The sequence below is a fragment of the Spermophilus citellus genome (assembly GCF_964194105.1).
Source record: "Spermophilus citellus genome assembly, chromosome: 11".
In the NCBI taxonomy this organism is placed as follows: domain Eukaryota; kingdom Metazoa; phylum Chordata; class Mammalia; order Rodentia; family Sciuridae; genus Spermophilus; species Spermophilus citellus.
Window position 1 is genome coordinate 80,903,207 of NC_138192.1, and position 22,305 is coordinate 80,925,511.

At 35.1% G+C, this 22,305-nt stretch overlaps 1 protein-coding gene across 1 annotated transcript in view; it reads right to left on the bottom strand.

Moving 5' to 3' along the window:
• Positions 1–22,305, bottom strand: part of PDE11A (phosphodiesterase 11A) — a gene marked incomplete at both ends in the record, with an annotated part of 382,619 nt that overhangs the window by 212,963 nt on the left and 147,351 nt on the right. The gene's annotated exons all lie outside the window — the stretch shown is intronic.

The following is a 22,305-nucleotide window of genomic DNA, read 5'->3' on the forward strand; positions in this document are numbered from 1 at the left end:
GCTATGAAAACCAACCACTTGCAGAATAAGAATGCATTGGGAGCTTCCCCAAAGCTCCAACCCTGAGAATGTCTCTATTTGACTTTTTTGGCAGTTCAGTGGAAATTTCCACTCACAGAGCTTGTCTTTATTTGACTCCTCAGAGATGTTCCATGAGAACACCATTTACCCTTAAGGATATTTGTGGGGGGAAAATAGCAGCAATTATTTAACATTGGAACTGCCTTAGGCAGTGATAACAGTTATTATTTACAAGATGATTTTTTTTTTTTACTTAAAACAATAAGCTTAGAAATGAGAGGCTACCAGAGAGCTTGGAAAGCTCTGATGGAAGTCTAGGTACACACACTCACACACACACACACACACCCCTGTATGAATGTTCAGGTAAGACCAGAGAAAGCCCTAATTCTCACCTCTGGCTGACCCTGAACCTGTGAAAACTAAATAAACTTGCTGTCAGAGAATTTAAGGCATAATCCACATACACGTGGTCCTCCTTATCAAAGACCAGAAATTCATGTTTCAAGGATTTTAAAGAAATCTCTGTCTAATCATTAAATCAATTAAGCTGATTTCATTGAAACTCTTGTTGCCACACCTAACAAAGGACACATATTTCACAGGATTAGTTTAGGAAAGTAACTAAAAAACAAAAAATCACAAGCAGAAATAATAAAAAGCTCTAGAATGAGGTGAGGAGATAGATCTGATTTCTAAAGTTTCCACACTCTATTATTTCAAATATTCAGTTTTCAACAAAAAACAGTGAAATTTACAAATTAATAAGAAAGTATGGTCCACAATAGAAAAAGAAGTAGTTGGGTACAAATTGTCTCTGAGTAAGCCCAGATGATAGACTTAGTAGACAGAGAATCTAAGTGAGCAATTATAAATATGTTAAAAATACTAAAGAAAGCCACATCTAAAGAACTATAGGAAAACATGAGAACAATGTCTCCCAATTAGAGAGTACCAATAAATAAGGATTACAAAAAGGAACAATATGGAAATTCTGGAATTGAAATGTTCAATAACTCAAATGAAAAATTAACCCTCAAAAGCATGTTTGAGATGGTAGAAGAAGCACTGAGCTCAAAGATAGGTCAATTGGAAAGTCTAAATCTAAGGAAAAGAAATAAAAAAGAAGGAAGAAAAATGAATGAGTCTCAGACACACAGAAAATACCATAACACATACAAACATGTAACATGAGAATTCTCAGAAAGAGAGGAAAGAAAGGGACAGAAAAATGTTTGAAGAAATAATTGCTAAAAACTTCTGATGTTTGAGTAAAATTAGCATGAATCTACATATTAAGGAAGTTAATAAACTATAAGGAAGATAAACTGAAATGGGTCCATATCTAGACACATAATAATCAATAGTCCAAAGACAATGACAAAGAGACAGTCTTGAAAGCAACAATAAAGATATGACTCATCACATATTAATGATCCTCAATAAGATTAATAGCTCCATGATCAGAAACCATGGACACCAAAGGCATGTTAAATGATACATTCACATTGATGACAGGAAAAGACTGTCAACCAAAAATTCTATATTCAGCAAAGCTACTTCAAAATAAAGAAAAAATTAAGACATTCTTAGATGAATAAAAATTGAGAAAATTTTTTTTGTAGCAGAACTGCTTTATAAGAAATACTAAAGGGAAGCCTTCATTCTGAAATGAAAGGACACTAGAAAGTTACTTGAATCCATATGAAAAAACAAATAGCACTAATAAAAATAGCTCGAGAGGTAAACATAAAAGTCAGTATAATGTATTTTATAATTTTTCTCCTACTTCACGTAAAAATGATTGCATAATGCAATAATTATAAAACTCTTGGTGGGCTTATTGCATAAAAAGATATATCTGTAGGACAACAATAACACAAATGAAGAAAGAGGGAACAGAGGTATATAAAATCAAAGTTTTTGTACACCATGGATATTGTTGATATTAATCCAAACTAGATCATTACAAATTAAGATATTAACTGCAATCCCAAGGGTAAACACTAAAAATATAACTCTCTCTCTATATATAATATATACATATATATTACATGCATATAATCTATAGTTACATATATTACATATACATATAATATATACATATATTACATATACATTATATGTAACATATATAATGTTATATATAATATATAATGTATATGTTAAATATGTGATATATAATGTATATGTTAAATATGTAATATAAAATATATGTAATAAATAACTACATATATTATATATACACACATATATTACATTAGAAAATATTTGTTTAACACAAAAAGTCACTAATAGAGGAATGAAGAAGCAAAAAAGACAGAAACCAGGAAGCCTTTGCCAGAGCAATAGCAAAAGAAAAAAAATGAAGGGTATCCAAGTTACTAAGAAGGAAGTTAAATTGTCGCTGTTTTTAAAGTACACAATATTATATATAGAAAAAAATAAAGACTCCACAGAAAAACTGTTAGACCTGATAAACAAAATTCAGTAAAGTCACAGTATACAAAATCAAAATACGAAAATCAGTAGCATTTCTATACACCTAAAACAACTAGCTGAAAAAGAAAACAATCCAATTTATAGTAGCTACAAAACAAACCAAAAAATCCCTAGTAATAAACTCAAACAAGGAGGCAAAGATCTCTACAATGAAATCTATAACACAGTGATGAAAGAAATTGAAAAGAAAATGGAAAGAAATCCCATGTTCATAGATTGGAAGAGTTATTATTGTTAAAGTATTTTAAGTGATTTTTTTAAACTGGGGGTTGAACCCAGAGTTGGTTTACCACTGAGTGACACCCCCAATCCTTTTTATTTTTATTCTGAGACAGTGTCTCACTAAGTTGCTTTGAGGTTGGACTAGAACTTGCAGTCCTACTGCCTCAGCTTCCAGAGCTGCTATAATCATTTCAAAATTTAAAAATTTCTGCAGAAAACAAACAACAAATATTCAAATTTAAATCCTACCTTATTACTACATTAAATTAAAGTGTATTAAACATGCCAATCAAAAGACAGAGACTGGTAGAATGGATAAAATAACATGATCCAACTATATGCTCTCTATAAGAGAAATACTTTAGATTTCAAGACTTAAAGAAGTTTAAAGTTTAAAAAAATACAAAAATAATTATACCATGCAAACAATAACCAAAGGAGAGCTGGTGTAGCTATTAATATTAGACAAAATAGACTCTAAATGGAAAATGTTATTAGATATTTTAAAATGAATTTTTAGTGATTAAAGAATTAAACTAACAAAAAATGTAACAATTTCTGACACATGTACACCTAACAAATGACCCTCTAAAATATATGAAGCAAAAACTGCAAGTGGTGAAGGGAGAAATAGATAATTTAACAATAATAGTTGGAGTCTTACATATTCCAACATCTATAATAAATAAAACAAGGAAGCAGAAGACTTGAACAACACTATAAACCAGCTAGACCTAACAAGACATCTATAGAATGCACTTCCCAGTAACAGAATACACATTCTTCTCAAACACACATGGAGTATTCTCTAGGACAACTCATATGCTAGGTCATAAAACAAGCCTTAATAAATTTAAGAGTTGATATCATAAAAGTATTTTCCAACCACAATGGAATGAAATTAGAAATGAGTAACAGGAAGAATTTGGGTAAATATTTATGAATGAAACAACACATTCTTAAAGAAGTAATAAGTTAAAGAATAAATCACAGCTAGGTAGATATAGCTCAGGGACAATATATATGTTTAGTAAGTACAACGCCCTAAGTTCATTCTCCAGCAGAAAGAAGGAAGAGGAGGAAATTAGAAATTATTTTGAAATCAAGGAAAAGAAAACACAACATAGCAAAATTTACTAGATTCAGCTGAAGCAGTGTTGAGGAGGAAATTTATAGTTATAAATACCTGTATAAACAAGAAGTTTTCAAACGTGGAACCTCATTTTCTATCTTAGAGTAATCAGAGAAAAAGGGAGGGGGCAGGTAAGCCCAAACTAAACATAAAAAGAGCATAAAAAGGATTGGAGGGGAAAAAAAACAAACTAGAGAAAACAATAGAATTAATTAATTAAAAAATGATTCTTGGACAAGATAAACAAAACTGATAAACTGTTAACTAAGTTTACCAAGAAAATAAGGAAAAGGACTCAAATTTACTAAGAACAGGAATGAAAGAAGGAACACTACTACCAACTTTACAGAAATAAGACTGTAAGAGAATACTATGAATAACTGTATGATGCCAATCTGTCTTCCTCCAAAATTTCTATGTCAGGACTTAAACCCCAAGGTGATGATATTAAGATGTGGATCCTTTTGGGAAGTAATTAGTCATGAGGGCCCTATTCTCATGAATTGGATTGATGTCCTTATAAAAAAGGCTTCAGAGAGCTGCCAGGCCCTTCCATCTTTTTATCTATGAAGACTGACCAAAAAGGTATCATCTTTGAAGCAGGAAAAAAAAAAAAGCCCCCACCAATCTCTGATTCTGTTGGTACATTGTTCTTGGACTTCTTAGTCTCCAAAATTGTAAAAATTTATATTATTTATAAATTATCAAGTCAAAGGAATTTTGTTAAGGTAGCATAAATAGACTAAGGCATATGTCAACAAATTAGATAATCTAGATGAAATCGAAAAATTCCTACCTACGAAGGAACAAAATATTGAAACAGACTCAAGAAGAAATTAAAAATCTGAATAGATTCATAACAAGTAAATAAGTTGAATTAATAAGTAATCTTTTCACTGGAAAGGCTCAGTACCAGATGTCTTCACTGGTGACTTCTATTAGACATTTAAAGAGAATTTTCTTTAAATATGAATCTTTCACAAATTCTTTGAAAATTTGAAGAAAATCCTTCCCAACTCATTCATAAAGGTAGCATTACTCTAATACCAAAACCAGACAAAGATATCAAAAGAAACTATAGACCATTATATGAATGAAACCCCATGCCATTTTTCATAATGTCTATACTAATTTATATTCCCAATAATGGTGTATGAAGAATTCCCCTTTATCTGTATCCTCACCAGCTTCTAATTTTTTGGGTTTTGGTGATAGACATCATAAGTGGGTTTAGATGCAAAAATTCTCAACAAAAATACTAGTAAACCAAATCAGGAGTATATAAGAGGATTATGCACTATGACCAAGTAGTATTAACCCAATTTACACCATATTAATAATTTCATGGTCATTTCAACTGATAAAACATTTGGCAAAACATTAACACTCTTTCATGACACTCAACAAATATCCAACAAAGTAGGAATAGAAGTGAATTTCCTTAACCTTTTAATTTATGAAAAAACACAGCTAACATCACACTTAATAATGAAAGACTGAAAGCTTTCCCCAAAAAACTATGAATGAGGCACCAATATATGCTCTTATCATTTTATTTGACATTGTACAAAAGTTCTAGCCAGGACAATTCGGAAAGAAAAGATAAGTGTAAAAAAAAAATCCAGACTGGAAAAGAAGTAAAACTGTCTCTATTTGTAGGTAACGTGATCTTATATACCGAAAATCCTAAGGAATTCCCAAATAAAATATTAGAGATAATAATTGAATTCAACAAGATGACAACATCAAAAGTTCGTACACAGAAATCAGTTGTATTTTTGCACACTAACATTGAAAAAATAAAAAATAATTGTGTGTATGTGTGGTTCTCAAGCTAGACAAGTACTCTCAAAAACAATTTTATTTACCATAATATAAAAAAATAATTTAACAAGATAAATATAAGATTTTAAAACAAACTATAAAACATTAGTGAATGAAATTATAGAAGATCCAAAAATTGGAAAGCCAGTATATACAAGGATTGAAATATAACCTTGTCAAGATATAATACACTCCAAATTAATAAACAGATTCAATGCAATATCAGTTGCAATTTCTGCAGAGATTTACAAGCTTATCACAAAAATAATATAAAAATGCAAGAGACCCAGAATAGCTTGTAGTTCTTCAAGTAATCTTGAAGAGCAAAGTTGAAAGACTCACATGTCCGGATTTCAAACTTACTTCAAAGATACAGTAATCAAGTCAATGTGGTACTGGTATAAGAAAAAAACATATGGATCAAAAGAATAAAATTGAGAGTCAGGAAATAGACTCATACATCTATCATCAATTGATTTTTCACAAGGGTGCCAAGACAATTCAATGGAGAAGAAATAATCTTTTAAATAAACAGTACTGGAAAACTGGATATCCACATGTAAAATATCTCACAACACAAACAAAAAACTAACTGAAAGTAAATTAAGGTCTAGAGTCAAAGGCTAAAATATCCAAACTCTTACAAGAAAATCTGGGTGTCAGTCTTCATGACCTTGAATTAAACAATTGCTTCTAGGCATGACACCAAAATCCCAAGTGACAATAAAAACATCTAAACTGAACTTCACTAAAATTAAAAATTGTGATGCTTTAATGGACACCATCAAGAAAGTGAAAAGAATCAGAGAACATGTATACAAAACATAAATCTAGAGAGGGATCTGTATCCAGAATTTCCAAAGAACTCTTGCAATTAAACAATAAAAAGACAATTAACAATGAAAATGGCAAATGATATGAATAATTACTTCTCAAAGAAGGTATACAAATGGTCAACAAGTACATACATATAAAGATGTTCAACATCGTTAGCCATTAGAGAAATGTAAATCAAAACCATAATGAGTTGTTGCTCTTATACCCACTGGGATTTCTATAATTTAAAAATTTTAAAAAGGAACATAAGTTTGATGACAATCTGGAGTAACTGGAAGACTTATACTTTGCTGGTGGGAATATAAAGTGGTAAGAACACTGTGGAAAGTGATTGTTGCTCCAGAAGTTATACTATACACAAAGTTACCATGCCATCCAATAATCTCCCTCCTAGGCCATACTGAAGAACTGAAAACACATGTGCACACAAAAAATTTTACATGAATGTTCACAGAAGCATTAATCTCAGCAATTTAGGCAAGTGGATCTCAAATTGGAGGCCAGCCTGGGCAATTTAGCAAGACCCAGACTCAGAAACAATGTGGTATATCCATACAATGATATCATTCATCCACCAGAAAGAAATGAAGGAATAAAGGGCATGATACAATATAGCCGATAACTTCATATTAAATGAAAGAAGCCAAACATAAGAGGGTACATGTTTCATGGTTCCATTTATATGAAATGTCCAGAATGGGCAAATCTAGGGACAGAAAGTAGATTAGCAGTTGCAGATTAGCAGAGGGGAACTGGAGGGTGGGTGGTGACTGTTAATGGGTATAGAGTTGCTCTTGAGGGTAATGAAAATGTTCTGGATAAAGAACATTTGATATGGTTATACAACCTTGTGAATATAATAAAAACCACTGAATTGAACACCTTAAAAGGATTATTTGGGGGTATGTGAATTATATATCAAGGGAAAAAAAGATAGGAATAATTTACAAAGATGATACTTAAGGCCCACTTAATGCTGGGCCATAGAGATACCCCATTCATAACTTCCTCTAAAAGACAGGTAACGTGACTTTGATTGGCCATCTCTGTCTCTGCCCCTTTTGATCTTGGCTTCAGAGCTTTCCCTACTAATGTTTGAACAGGGCAAGGGTAGAAGCTAGGCCATACATATGGATCCATGAGTCTTCCAATTGGCAACTTTCCAATTGAGTCCAGTTGGCTCAGGACTTCCCACTGGCTGGACAAAAGACTTTTTCCTAACAACACTGTGATCTTATGCTCTTGCAAAGATCACTCCTTTCTTTGCTTCGTGCTTTAACAGAGCATTGTAGTCTAAGACTCTCTCCACCTACCCCTAATCCTGCCTTCTTTATCCTTCACGGCCATTTCCTTTGAAAAATCTTCTGTTCTTCTAATCTTGGCATACACTGTTTGGAGGACAGGAACTGACTCACTAAGGTATATCTAAAAATGGCTCAAGGACAGGGCTTGAAGAAATGTGACTGAGTGAAGGGCTCTGGTAGGATTGAATATATCTACTCTATAAAAAAAAGAGTGTGGGGGCTCTATGTGTCCCCAGGATTCCGAAATTATATTATAGAACACATTTTATTCACTCTATGTGTCCCCAGGATTCCGAAATTATATTATAGAATACATTTTATTCACTAAACAGATATACTTAAAAAAAAACTTACATAAACAAACCGTACTTCAAGGTGCCTAATTGGAAGGATAATATGAATGTGAGTGAAGATCTGGAATGCTTGAGAAATAACCAGTTTCACACAATCCCTGTATTTAAAAATGACCTATATTGGTATTGACTGAGACCACAGGCACTGCCTGAGTAAATCAGACAAGGTAGAGAAGTCCAAAGCAGTGTTTCTCAAACTGTGAGAACAAAGTGGTAAATCATGAAATCAATTTTATGGGCCAGGACAGCAGAGTATTTTTCTTTCTGTCTTTTTTTTTTTTTAAGGATAGATCAGAACATATAGATGTATTAAATGTAAGTACAGTCTCATGAAATTTTTGGTTTAGATATGTATGTACATTTTTGTATATATTCATACATATTAACTAGGTCTAGATATTTGTGGATCACATTTTAAAGATACTGAAAGTCATGACCTAAGGAATCCACAGTGAAGCCGGCACAGTGGGATTCACAGTAAACACATTTAGCACCTTCTCCGAGACAATTTCTGATTCCCTCAAACCTTGCCAGAGTCACATGCTTTTGAGTGGTAATGTACAAGTGGGTGAATCACATCAGATTTTCTGAAAGTGAGACTCTTCCTTCAGGCCCCAAATCATATTCATAAACTGACTAGGGGCTATAAATCACCTCAGCTGAGGCAGCTATGTTTCAGGGTTGTAAAATAAGTAATATGGTTGCAGGGTATATTCACAGTACACTCAGGAACTGACAAAATCTTCACTCATCATACTTGGTTTCTCTGGTTTAATCCAGTCTATTTGAAGAACAAAGTCCACTGGACAAAAACAAAGGATAGTCACTGAGAGTCTTGCTAACAGACCCTTGGGCCACCTAGAGAGTTCATCCTCTCATTTCATCTCATTAGAGTCACAGCTCATGGAAGTCAACTCCTCTTTTAAAAAAATGGCTAGATTCGGGCCATGGGATCTAGAGCCTAAAAGAGAGAGTTCAGAGAAGTCAGAAAGGTAAAAAACTATTGCTAGAAGGAGTCATTTGATTATAAAACAAGATCCCAGAATTGTTAAAAAGAAAAAGAAAAGAAAAATCACTAAGGCACTGAAACACGTTTCACTATTGTGACTTGAAAACTGTGAGGCAGAAACTGATGAGAAGAATCACAGGGCTGTCCAATCTTCAAATTGAAAGAAACACTAAGTTCTGCTAAGTGCTTCTACAGTTGAGGTATATATATTCTGCAGGGTAGATGTAATAAAAGGTAAGAGGTAGAAAAGTTACAGAAAAAACAAGGTATGGTAGGTTCATTATAATTGAATCGAATTCATGATGCCATCACTTGTGAGATGCACTGCTATTTTGAAACTACAAAATGAAAAAATAAATACTGCTACCAAACAATGAATTCTTATTAAAATATTGTAATCATAATTTTTAAAATATTTTAAATTAGATGTAAATTTTATCACGTGTCATTCTTGAAAGAAAATTAGTAAAGTTGATTAAATGTAAAGGAAACATTACAAGCAAAAGTAATTAAGACACTTCTAAAATTTCTTCAACAATTCAAAGTGTCACTCTTCTCAATTCAGAGTCAACAATGTTCATGATACTCTTCTCTAAGTGATCAGAATTCTGAAGACATAGCCTTCTTAAAATGACCATGCCATCACCTCTAGGACTTTCTGCCAAGCAGCTGAAACACTCTTTGGGAGACTTGATGCTGTCATTCTATTGAACTTAGTTGGAGATGTCACTGGAAGGTTTTTAGATAAAACCAAACTTGGGTTCTCTTGGCTTGTTGGCAGTAATTTGCAGAGGTTTCTGTGCCACCAGAAACTCTGTAACTGCAGATACATGTCTAAAAAAAATGCACAAAGACCTAACATAGTCTGGAAGGTTGTGTAGAGCTCATAGTCATCACTTCTACATGGCTATTCCTCACTCATTATCAGCTTAGTTGCCATTCTTCTATGTATGCACGTGTGTGTGTGTGTGTGTGTGTGTGTGTGTGTGTGTGTAGTAACACTGAGTTCAATTTCATACTCTCAAGAGATTGGATCCAACTCATACACTAACAGTTTTCTATTTCTCTATTAGCAATCACTACAAATAGAGCAACTTAGCACAACACCTATTTATTATCTCAAAGTTTTGGAAGTCAGAAGTTCATAATGTGACTAGATTTCTTGCTCAGGATCTGACGGGGCCAAGATCAAAGTGTTGAGCAGGCTGTCTGCCTCTCTGGAAGCTCTGGGGAATAACCGACTCATTCAGGTTGTTGGCACAATTTGATTTCTTGCAGTTATAGAACTAAGTTCCTTGTTTCCTTGATATGTGGTCCTGTCTCTATTTTAGTCAGCAACATGGTCAAATCCTGCTAAAGCTTCAAAACTCTAATTTTTCCCTTCTTCTGTGTTCCTCTGACTTGCTTTTCTTTCCTCAAGTGAGAGAAGGCTTTGTTTTCCAGGGCCCACCTAAAGAATCCAAAGTGGCCTCCCTATTTTGACATTAATTGATTGGTTATCTCAACTATATGCGCAAAGTCTCTTTGGCCATGTGACATAACATGAATATTTGACAATAAAGGGTAAAGAGACCAGAGGCCCAAACTTCCCGCCACAGCTTAATTTTGTTGTTCAAAATTAACCAGAGTGGCAGGTTTTGACCATTGGATATCATGCATGCATAATTTCTGTATTGTGTATTAGTATTGCTGATGAAATACTAGCTTCTATGATCTTTGTTCTTGAAATTAATTGTTTTAGCACCCTTGGCATTGACAAGCATGTCAAAGGACACTGAGATTTTTGCAGTATTTCCTCTTTGACTAAATTCAGTTTCCTGTTTTCCTCAATTGAATCACTTGTCACTGAAAATTAAGCAGCTTCCAATAAATTGAAATTTTGACAAATTGATATTCCACACCTTAATAATATTCCTGAGAAATGCATGGATTTGGTTACTCCAGCTTCTTATTGTTTTGAAACTTCTTTTGTGAGAGCTGCGGCGATTTCTACTGTCTTTAGTTGCATGACTTGGCTTGTGGTAGGTGATCCTTTTGTCTTTGTTTCAGTAACAAAATAGCATCAATTCATGTACTCACTTCTTCCTTAGTTGCTGCTTTACAAGAACAAACAGCATTGTGGCCAGTTTTCCGACCACAAATATTTTCATCACTAATATCAGATTTGTACTCCCACTTCTTATTTCCATATTTGTATTCAGAACAATAAATTTTCATTGCAACACCAAATCATAATATAATCTTGTTGAGGGTGTATTAGCCATCATTTAAAAATGAATACACAATTGAAGTGATGACAATGTGAGCTGCAATGACATAGTTTTACACAGGCAACAGCTGTGTCACAATTGCCACCAGGACAGCAGTGGTACTAAGACACTATCCCAACTTTCAACATGTTCAGTGTGGGAAAAAGAAATGTTATTCATTCATAAATATTTATTGAGTACCTACTAAGTGCCGGGCTTTAAGCTGTTTTAGCAATTCTAGTAGTTTCCAGTTAATCTACTCACAAATCACAAGAGGGCAAATACCAGGGTCAGGCTGACTGGGTTTCAAGCACTACCTCTGTCACTTATTATATGACCCTAGCCATATTTTTTACCTTATCTGTAATTTGGGAATAAATAAGAAAATTTTTCTATAGTACTTAGCAAAGCATTTAGCACAAAAGTAATGGCATACATAGTATTACTTATGAACTGAGCTTAAAAAAGCTGACTCCTTTTCTTTCCATCTGTTCTTGAAACAGACACCTGTATTTTCTCAGCTAATGAGAGAATATTGATTTTGGAGATGGAGTCTCTATCAGTTCAAATTCCTTATTGTTCCAAAATGTACCAGATCACTTCACACTGTCACAAGTGCACTGGCTCTCTAAACAAAGAATAGAAGCCATTAATACTCATGACTGGGAGAGTCTGAGAAGGAAAACTTTCTTAAAAGACAAACTTTCAGGCCACCCAAGCACCCTTTTCTCCAATTTTCCTTCTGTACATCTCCCTTCCTGTATGCACTTGGATCCTTGTCAATTAAAACATCCCTGTAAACTAACCCATGCCATCTACTCTCTTCAAAGTTCTGACACCCCTCCCTAGTCTTCTTGATGTAGGGCAGGAACTGGGGTGAGGGGACTAATATACTTGCTTCAGGTACAAAATTTAAGAGCCACAAAAAGTTCAGCAATCAAGATGATATTTTAATGCAATATTTTAAAAAATACAAATAAATGCAAAAAAATCTATGATGAGCAAAATGTCAAAAACATTTTAAACGGCATATTTTTCTGTTTGCCTCAGGATCCAATATGGCTCAGGAAGACACTGCCATAATGTCACTAGGTATGCTAATCATGCTAGAAGCCTCTTAATACTTAGCTGATTGGTTTTGGATTAGTTGTTGTCATTTGCATCTTTTACATATGCATTGCCCCCATGAGGATGTAAATATTTCCAGAGATTAAGGTATTGGTCATAATAGAATGAGGGAGCATTAGATAGCATTTCCGCCCAACCATAAACTTGCAGAAAGGGGAGAGTTTGTGGGAGTTTTACTCTCAGGGCAACAGCTGAACCTTACTAGCCTGCCAGTGTGCAAATCCCTTAACTTTGCTTCGGCCTCAGTTTCTTCATTTGTAAAATGAGAACAAGTACATCTCACTCAATGGGCATTTGTGAGATTAAGTAAGACAATAGAAGTAGACTTCCAATGACAGCTAATGCTCTTTTTGTACTTAAACAAGAAATCACCATAATGATAATAGGGGATTCACAGAATCATAGCTTCCTGGAATTTTGCATCTGGAAGAGACATCTAATGGTCCTTATCCATTTTAACTGCCTCATTTAATAACTACAGTTATTAGTCTCTGGGGCTGCCATAACAAAATACTAAAAACTTGGTGTCTTAAAACAACGTTACTTTATTCCCTCACAATTCTGATGGTCCTCTCACTCCAGTCTCTGCCTTTATCTTAACATGTCATTCCCTGACTATGTCTCTGTGTCTCTCTTCTTATGAGGACACCAGTCATTGGATTTACTGTGCAGCCTAAAACTAGCTCAAAATTCCTAACTTATTACATCTACAAAAATATTTTTTCCAAATAAAGTCCCATTCTGAGGCTTAGTGTGAACATGAATTTTGGGTTGGGGCTGGCTAGACACTATTCCACCACTACATTTCTCTGAAATAATAATGAAACAGATTTCTAATATTAAGTATTCCTTTTTAAAAAAATTCTTAGTTGTAGATGGACACAATACCTTTATTTTATTTATTTATTTTCATGTGGTATGGAGAATAGAACCCAATGCCTCAACATGTGCAAGGCAAGCACTCTACCACTGAGTCACAACCCCAACTCCCCTAAATTTTTCTTGAGTCTTAAATAAAAAGCTCATATTTTGTCTGTATCTTCTTGGAAGAGACCTGTAAAAAGGTGAAAGCTTGTTTTGGTGAAATTAGAGCCACTTTAAGTGAGAGGCTTCAGGATTAAAACTTCAAAGTTACAGTAGCAACTGAGCACAGAAAGCCCAACACCACAAAGGAATAAAGCAGGCACCATAATTTAAAATTGAACACAATATACAATGTGTACAAATCTCTATCTGTCCCATCCCTGGGAATTTCTTCCTGGCCGAGTTTTCCCTACAATCAGCTTCCAAACATGTTCCTGTCCTTTTGATCCTTGAAGACTGCCCTCACCTCTCTTTAATCCTTTATTAATTCCTGAATTCTCTTTTAGATTCCTTTTAAAATTAAACTGCCATATATTCATTTCCTTTTGCTGCTGTAACAAATTACTACAAATTTAGCCCCAACAGCAAAAAGTTTTTATGTTTCAATTCTCTAGGAAAAAATCCATTCCCTTTCCTTTTGGAGTTTCTGGAGACCACCCATTCCTCAGCTGGTGGTCCCATTCCTTCATGATCAAAGCCAGCCATGATGGGTCTGTCTTTCTCACAGACATTGCTTCCGTTGTCATATCTCTTTCATTTATGAAGACCCTTGGGATTATGTCCAGTTAATCAAAATAATCCCAAATAATCTTCCCAGCTCAAGATTCTTAATCAGACTGCAAAGTCCTTTTTGCTGTGTAAAATATTGCACTCGAGTTCTGGGGACTAGGCCCTGGCTGTCTTTGAGGAGGAGAAGCTACCGAGTCCCTGCATCTTTCTAATCAGAACACTAGTTCTCCATCTCATGAGGTTCCAGGGTGAAGTGCAAATTCAAAGGATCACTAAACAAAGGTTTTGCTCTTGAGCAGCTCTGAGTTTTGTAGCTTTATTTCTTTTCTTCCCTCCCAGTTGTAACAAATGAAAATGTAATGTAAAGATTAAATGGATTTTATTTGTGTTTTTGGTGTTAAGATTTTTGAGTTCTTTATATATTCTAGAGATTAGTGCTCTTTCTACTGTGCGTGTGGTTAAGAATTTGTTCCCAATTAGTAGGCTCTCTATTCACCTCACTGATTGTTTCTTTTGCTGATAAAAAGGTTTTTAGTTTGAATACATCCCATTTATTGATTCTTGATATTAATTCTTGTGCTATAGGAGTCTTATTGAGGAAGTTGGGACCTAATCCAACATGATGGAGATTTGGGTCTACTTTTTCCTTTTAATAGACAGTATCTCTGGTTTAATTCCTAGGTCCTTGATCCACTTTTGAGTTGAGTTTTGTGCATGGTGAGAGATAGGGGTTTAATTTCATTTTGTTGCATGTGGATTTCCAGTTTTCCCAGCACCATTTGTTGAAGAGGCTATCTTTTCTTCAATGTACGCTTTTGGTGCCTTTGTCAAATATAAGAAAATTGTAAGTATGTGGGTTAATCTCCGTGTCCTTTATTCTGTACCATTGGTCTACAAGTCTATTTTGGTGACAATACCATGCTGTTTTTGTTACTCTTCCTCTGTAGTATAGTTTAAGGTCTGGTATAGTGATGCTACCTGCTTCACTCCTCTTGCTAAGGATTGCTTTAGCTATTCTAGGTCTCTTATTTTTCCAGATAAATTTCATGACTGCTTTTTCTATTTCTATGAAGTATGTCATTGGAATTTTGATTGGAATTACATTAAATCTCTATAGTGCTTTTGTTAGTATGGTCATTTTGACAATATTAATTTTGCCTATCCAAAAACAAGGTAGATCTTTCTATCCTCTAAGATCTTCTTTAATTTCTTTCTTTAGTGTTCTGTAGTTTTCATCGTAGAGGCCTTTCACCTCTTTTGTGAAGTTGATTCCCAAGTATTTTTTTTTTTATGCTATTGTAAATGGAGTAGTTTTCCTTTCAGGGGATTTGTCACTAATATACAAAAATACAAACAACAATAAGTGTTGATGAGAATGGGAGGGGGGGAAAGGCACACTTATACATTGCCCGTGGGACTGCCAATTGATGCAGCCAATCTGGAAAGCAGTATGGAGAATCCTTGGAAAACTGGGAATGGAACCACCATTTGACCCAGCTATCCACTCCCCCATCTATATCCAAAGGACTTAAAAACAGCATACTACAGGGACTACAGCCACATAAATGTTTACAGCAGCACAATTCACAATAGCTAAATTGTGGAACCAACCTAGATGCCCTTCAGTAGATGAATGGATAAAGAAAATGCGGTATTTATACACAATGGACTATTATTCAGCATTAAAAGGGAATAAAATTATGGCATTTGCAGGCAAATGGATGGAGCTGGAGAATATAATGCTAAGTGAAATTAGCCAATTCCCCCCAAAAAACAAATGCCAAATGATTTTTCTGATTTAAGGATGCTGATCCATAATATGCTGTGTGTGTGTGGGGGGGGGGAATTAAATGAACTCTAGATAGGACAAAGGGGAAAAGGGGAGAGAGGGGAATGGAGGGGGTATAAGGGTAGGAAAGAGGTGGAATGCGATGGTCATCATTACTCTAAGTACATGTAAGAAGATATGAAGGAAGTGACTCTACTTTGTGTACAGCCAGAGATATGAAAATGTGCTGTATATTTGTAATATAAATTGTAGTGCATTCTATTGTCATATATAACAAATCAAATTTTTCAAAAAATATTGCATAATGTATACCAAAAAAGATTAAAAAAGATATGTTCCCATTGAGATAAATTTAATTCCCACAACTTCCCTATTCTCAAAAGGCTAAAATGGTTAAAGAAATTGGATTTTAAACCATTTTCACTACATTCCATTGAATTATTACATGAAAAATTCCTATTTAGGTTGTTGTTACCTTCTAGAAATTACAGATACCAGGTTACCTTTATTTTATTTATTTTTTCTGTTTGTTTTTGATACCTTCAGGAGCAGAGTTGAGGAAGTACAATTTCCAAAGTATCCATATTATCTCTAAAATATATACGAACATAATATAGCCAAATATCTTAAACTAAAAAAAAACTTAACTATTAAGACTTCCATAAATGTTCTTTTTCCTTTCTAAGGATATATTATCATACAAATAACCTGTTCCCATTGAAGGCAGAAAAAAAGGTTTATTAAAGGCTAAAAAGAGATCCAGGAAAGTTTATTCAGGCTAATTCACCAAATATTCTTAGGTTTCTTAGGGAAGGTCCTAAAATTGATCTGGAGAAGAAGAAAATTGGTTGGATCAGGTAAGTTCTTAATTTAAAAGAAAGTCAGCCTATACAAGACAATTGTGAATAATCAATGCATTAAGAATCTCCTTCTAATATGTCTAGATTCTGGAAAAAAACAGGAAATCATTTTCTATATTGGGAAACAGCATTTTATGACAGATTTGGGGAAGCTGGAGCACATCCAGGGAGACTGAGTCCAGAGACTGAAATAGGAAGAAGAGTCAAAGAACAGCAGATGTTGATCTGGAGAAGGTAAGGACAGTGTAACCGTGTCAGTCTTCCAGGACAGAACCATTGTCCCATGGCTGAGACAATAGATGTAACCTGGGTGACTTTAGTTTGCCATCCCTCCTTTCATATTACTACCCAGATGATTTTTCAAGACACAGACCTCAACATGTCACTATGTAATATTGATCCCCTGTGAGCAAGCAGACAAGCATCTAGTCTCCAGGCCAATTAAGAAGGTTTGAGCATCTCAGGAAGAATTGGCAGCATCCTCACCTCAATCAAATGGCATTCTTGGCAGCTGGATTCCATCAGAAGTTACAATCCATCACCACCAATGATGATGATGCTTGTGACAACAGCTCACAGACCTAGTTAAATGTCCCCAAACATCCTGTTCACTCTCTCTTACCTCCATGCCTCCACTTATGACATAACCTTTTCTTAAAAGGTAGTTACATCACTACCTCCCATCCTCCTTAAGGACCTAACTAAAGTCTTACCCCATCCAAAACCTTTCCTTGAGGACCACCTTCCATTACTTCCCAGATGAGTTGGTTGAAATGGGAGATCAAAATATGCCACACCAAATTATGCCATTTGACATAAGGATTATTTTGTGGTGAATACAATTAAGAAAAAGCAGATTCAAAAAAGCTCTTTGTCCACCTGCTATTTGCCTTAAATCAGGACCTAAATCTACAAAAATATCCTTCCTCCTCTCTCTACCAGGAAGGACCAAGGTTGATCACCGAAGACAAATTTAGATCTTTATCAACCTGAAGATGGCACCACAGGAATCTGTAATAACTTTACTAACTTCCATTTATTTGCCTTCCCATAATTTGTTGCTCAATACTCAAGGTCCTTTTTCTTTGTCTTGTCACATTGCAAAAATATAGCATTCTTTGTTGAAGATGCTGTGTAAACCCTAGTTCCAAGCCAGCTCATTGAGAGTTACTCATTTTCCCCAGGGTATCTCCCATCCTTATGTGAGACACACAAGGTAATAACTTCAAATTGATTTTCTCTTATTAATCTACCTTTTGTTAAAAGGTCCTGTCTCAGGTAGGAACTCAGAAGGGTAGAGAGAAAGTTATTTTTCCTCCCCTGCAGAGTCCCTACTTTTTACTAAGGTACCACCTTGCATAAATATTTTACAGAAATTATTTAATTGTTTTGCAATCGTGGATAGCAGGACATATGAGCCTAAAATGAGACATATCTGTATTTGAGGAAGGTTATATTTGTAAGAATTGATGTGCATAAAGGAAAGGGACTGTGAGGAAGAGGTTTTGTGCATCTAAGCATGGTGGCTGAGATGGAAGAAAAGTGGGGAAATCAGGAGAATAACTTAGTGGTTGGCCCCTAATCTGGTTCTCAGGCCTAGCCCAATGGACTAAGTCTGAGTCTATGGAAAATAAAGGCTACAAACAAAAGCTTTATGAATTAAAAGACTTATAAAAATGGGGTACATAGGTCTATTTAGGGGCCAGGCTATGACACATGGTAGGGATAGCGAGCCTTCTTTCTATTTCTACACTGTCCTTTGGTTGGGAAGATCACCAGTGTATCTTAATGTGGGGAGTGACGGCAGAACTCCAGTGAGGAGTTCAGTTATGGCCATGGAAACTCTGCAGTGGGCAAGGAAAACCATACCAGTATGCCAAAAGCAAGACTAAGGATGTTCTGCCATATCCAGAGGGAGAAGATTTATGGGAGAGCATTTAGAAGAAACAATGATTCAGTAATAAAATTGGTTTAAGAAATCTTACAGACTACTGGAAATACTCTAAAGTTGGCCTTTTTAAGGAGCTGGGAGCCTATTAAAATTTGGATATGAAGTGTCCCCCCAAAGCTACTATGTGAATGCAGGAGGTGAAATTATTAGATTGTGAGAGCTGTAACCTAATCAGTGGATTAATCCATTTGATGGATTTATAATTTGAAAAGATTTCTGTCTTGGGTGGCAACTCTAGGCAGGTGGGGCCTGACTGGAGGAGGTAGGTCACTGGGTGCATGTCCTTGGGCATTAAATCTTATCCCCCCGACTCCTCCTTCACTCTCTTTGTTTCCTGGCTACCATGAGGTGAGCAGCTTCCCTCTGCCATGCCCTTCTGCCAGGATGCTCTGCCTAAGCTTGGACCCAAAGTGATGTAGTTGGCAAACCATGGACTAAACCTCTGAAACCATAAGCCCTTCAAGATAAACTTTCCTGCTCTAAGTTATCACTGTCAGATATTTTTGTCACAACAATGAAAAGCTAACACAGGGCCTATACCTTGGAGGAGAAATAACTAAGAGACTAAGTGTAGATTATCCACTGTCAATATAACTTTACTTTATAGTCATAGTCTGGAGGCCTGGTAAAATCTGGTTATGATACAGCTGTTAAATAAAGACAGAATGTCTCCAATGGAAAAATTTAGAACAAGAGGGGGAAGTGACAGGAATATGACTCAACATAAAATGACTTTTTCATAATTAGTACTCCTTATCAATGGAAGTTCATCATGATACATTGGGAATATTATCACCAGAGAGGTTGTCAAGAATGTCCCAGAGGTGACACACATCTCATTGAGAGGCATGGAGCAAATCATTTCCAACTCTTGAATTGGTTATTATTCATGGCAGGAAGACCAAGCGACCAGCTATGACAAAGAAGTTCACTGCATAAGACACTAAGCAGAACGGAGGAGTCAGTGATAAAATTGATTCAAAAAAGTCTTCAAGGACTGTCTATAAAAACCATCAAGCCTCAAACCAGATTTCATCAGAATTGAAATAGCACCCTGATATATTGATCCAGGAAGACAGAGAGATAATCTTTAAAAAGCTATACTATTATATCTGTGAATGATGTTCAGAAGACTGAGGTATTTAGTGGACGTTATGTATAGCAGGGGTGTTAAGTGACGAAAGGTCAAAGGAAAGATTCACAGTGTGTCGAAAGCAGGCTGTGATTTGTAGACTCATCAGGGGTCTCAACATCCCTTCCATGCCACTGGCATTGCAAATGCCAGAGCCCCCTGTCTTTATCCTTTAACTTCCATTAAAGGACTGGAGGAAACTACATCTACAAGAGGAAAATTACACGGCAATGAAGGAAAGGCCTTTTGAGATAAATGAACGCTCTCCATTAATTTAAAATCCATAAATAGAATGATGAAGAGGACTCTCTCATAATGTCAAAGTTCAAAGGCACTTTTCAAATGTCTCTTTAAAAGAAAACCTGACCTTTCTTTCTTTCCTCCTCCTCCTCCTCCTCCTCCTCCTCCTCCTCCTTCTCCTTCTTCTTCTTTTTTTTTTTAATTATAAGAAAGTTTTCCAAGGGCAGTTTGTGCCTTGGGTCATTTCATTTTGACATGGAACTTCTCTCAGCATTAAAAATAATCAAAAGGCTAGAAGTATTTAACTCTGAAGTACCAGAAAAACATGTTCAATAAAAATAATAATATTGAAGGCTTAGGATTTTAAAGGTTGTGCTTTAATAACTCCATAAAGCTCCCCCGTATATGAGAAATACACTTTACATGAGGCTGTAACTAGTTTAAAACATGATCATGAATAGATATTTTCTCTAGTGTGGCAAATGTTATTTTATAGCATTATATTTAGGTAAAATTCTGAGCATAACACTGATAACTCTGTTTTTGTTAGGCACATATTAGCTGTCATTACATACAGATGTGAACATAAATACATTTTCATGAATATAAAAACCTCTTACAAAAGGTCCCTTTTTCTCATTTTAAGGTGTAACTTACAGAAAGTAAAATTCACTCTTTTAAAAAAATATTTAATTCTTCAAGTGTTGACAAAGGCAGTTGTATAACTACCATCCCAAAGAAGGTACAGAACTGTTCTGTCACTACCAAATTCCCCTCTGGCCAAGCTCTCTCTCCTTTTTCAGTCTCTGGTAACTACTAATCTGCTTTTTATTAAATTTTTTTAGTTGTAGTTGGACACAATACCTTTTTATTTATTTATCTTTATGTGGTGCTGAGGATCAAATCCAGGGCCTCACCCATGCTAGGCAAGAGCTCTACCACTGAGCCACACCCCAGCCCCATAACCTGCTTTCTATTCCTATAATTTTGACTTTCCAAGAAAGCTGTATAACTGAAATCAAGCAGAATATAACAGAGACCTCTTTTAAACTTCATATACTTTTTAAAAAATAAAGTGACTCAAAGAAGTAGTCATTTAACTTTATTGATTTCTATTTTCTGAAATTAAAGGCAATAATAAATATTAAAAATCAGATTACCCTGGAATATCCTATCTTGAAATAGGTGATGTCTAGAAAGCCTTTCAAAAATATAAATCTCTAGGACTTCACCTTTGACACATTGAATCAGAATTTCTCAGTGTGCATCTTGAAAATTTAGTTTTTGCTGAATTCTCCAACCTTGATTATGATGAGTAAACCAGATTTGAGAAACATTAACCCAAGAGGTATTCACTGTATGGGATTAACTATCTTATTTTAAATTATAGGTGGCAAAGGGGTCAAAGTTCAGAGGTTGGGAGAAATAATCTTGGCCTTGGATTTGGGGCTACCTCTTTCTGGCCTGCTGATTTTCAACAAGGCAAACTTGCTATTTATGATTTGGATATGAGCTATACCCCAAAACCTCATGTGTGAGGTAATACAAGAAGGCTTAGAGGTGAAATAATTGGGTTATGAGAGCCTTAACCCAATAAGTGAATTAATTCCCTGATAAGGATTAACTGAGTGGTAACTGAAGGTGGGTAGGGTGTGGCTGGAGGAGGTGGGTCTCTGGGGGAGTGTCTTTGGGATATATATTTTGTGTTTTTCAAGTGATTGGCATACTGCTTGGTACACTTGGCACTCACTGACTGGAAGCTCCTCATGTTGTTAGCAATGTTGGATCATCATCATCGTCATCATCCTCAAACTGTCCTGGGCACTATTTTTTTCCAATCTCTGCATTTTAATCAGTTTCATATTTTTTTAGCCCTTCCATTACAAGACTAGTTTTTATACCAGACCAGCTATTACTCAGGGTAGTGCAAAGCTTAGAGATATTCACTAGTTTTTCCCAAACCCTCACTTTTACTGTGGCCCCAAAGATGCCAGCAAAGACAAATAGCAAATTATCTGAAACTCTTTCCCTTTTTTTCCCCTAAAGAGATATTGTTCACCAAATGCAAGCCAGCAAAGAGAGGAAGAGAGGCAAAGAGCCAGAATAAAGCATAAAATTAGGTTTTCTGCATACTTAGGGAACATTTAAAAACTGATTTT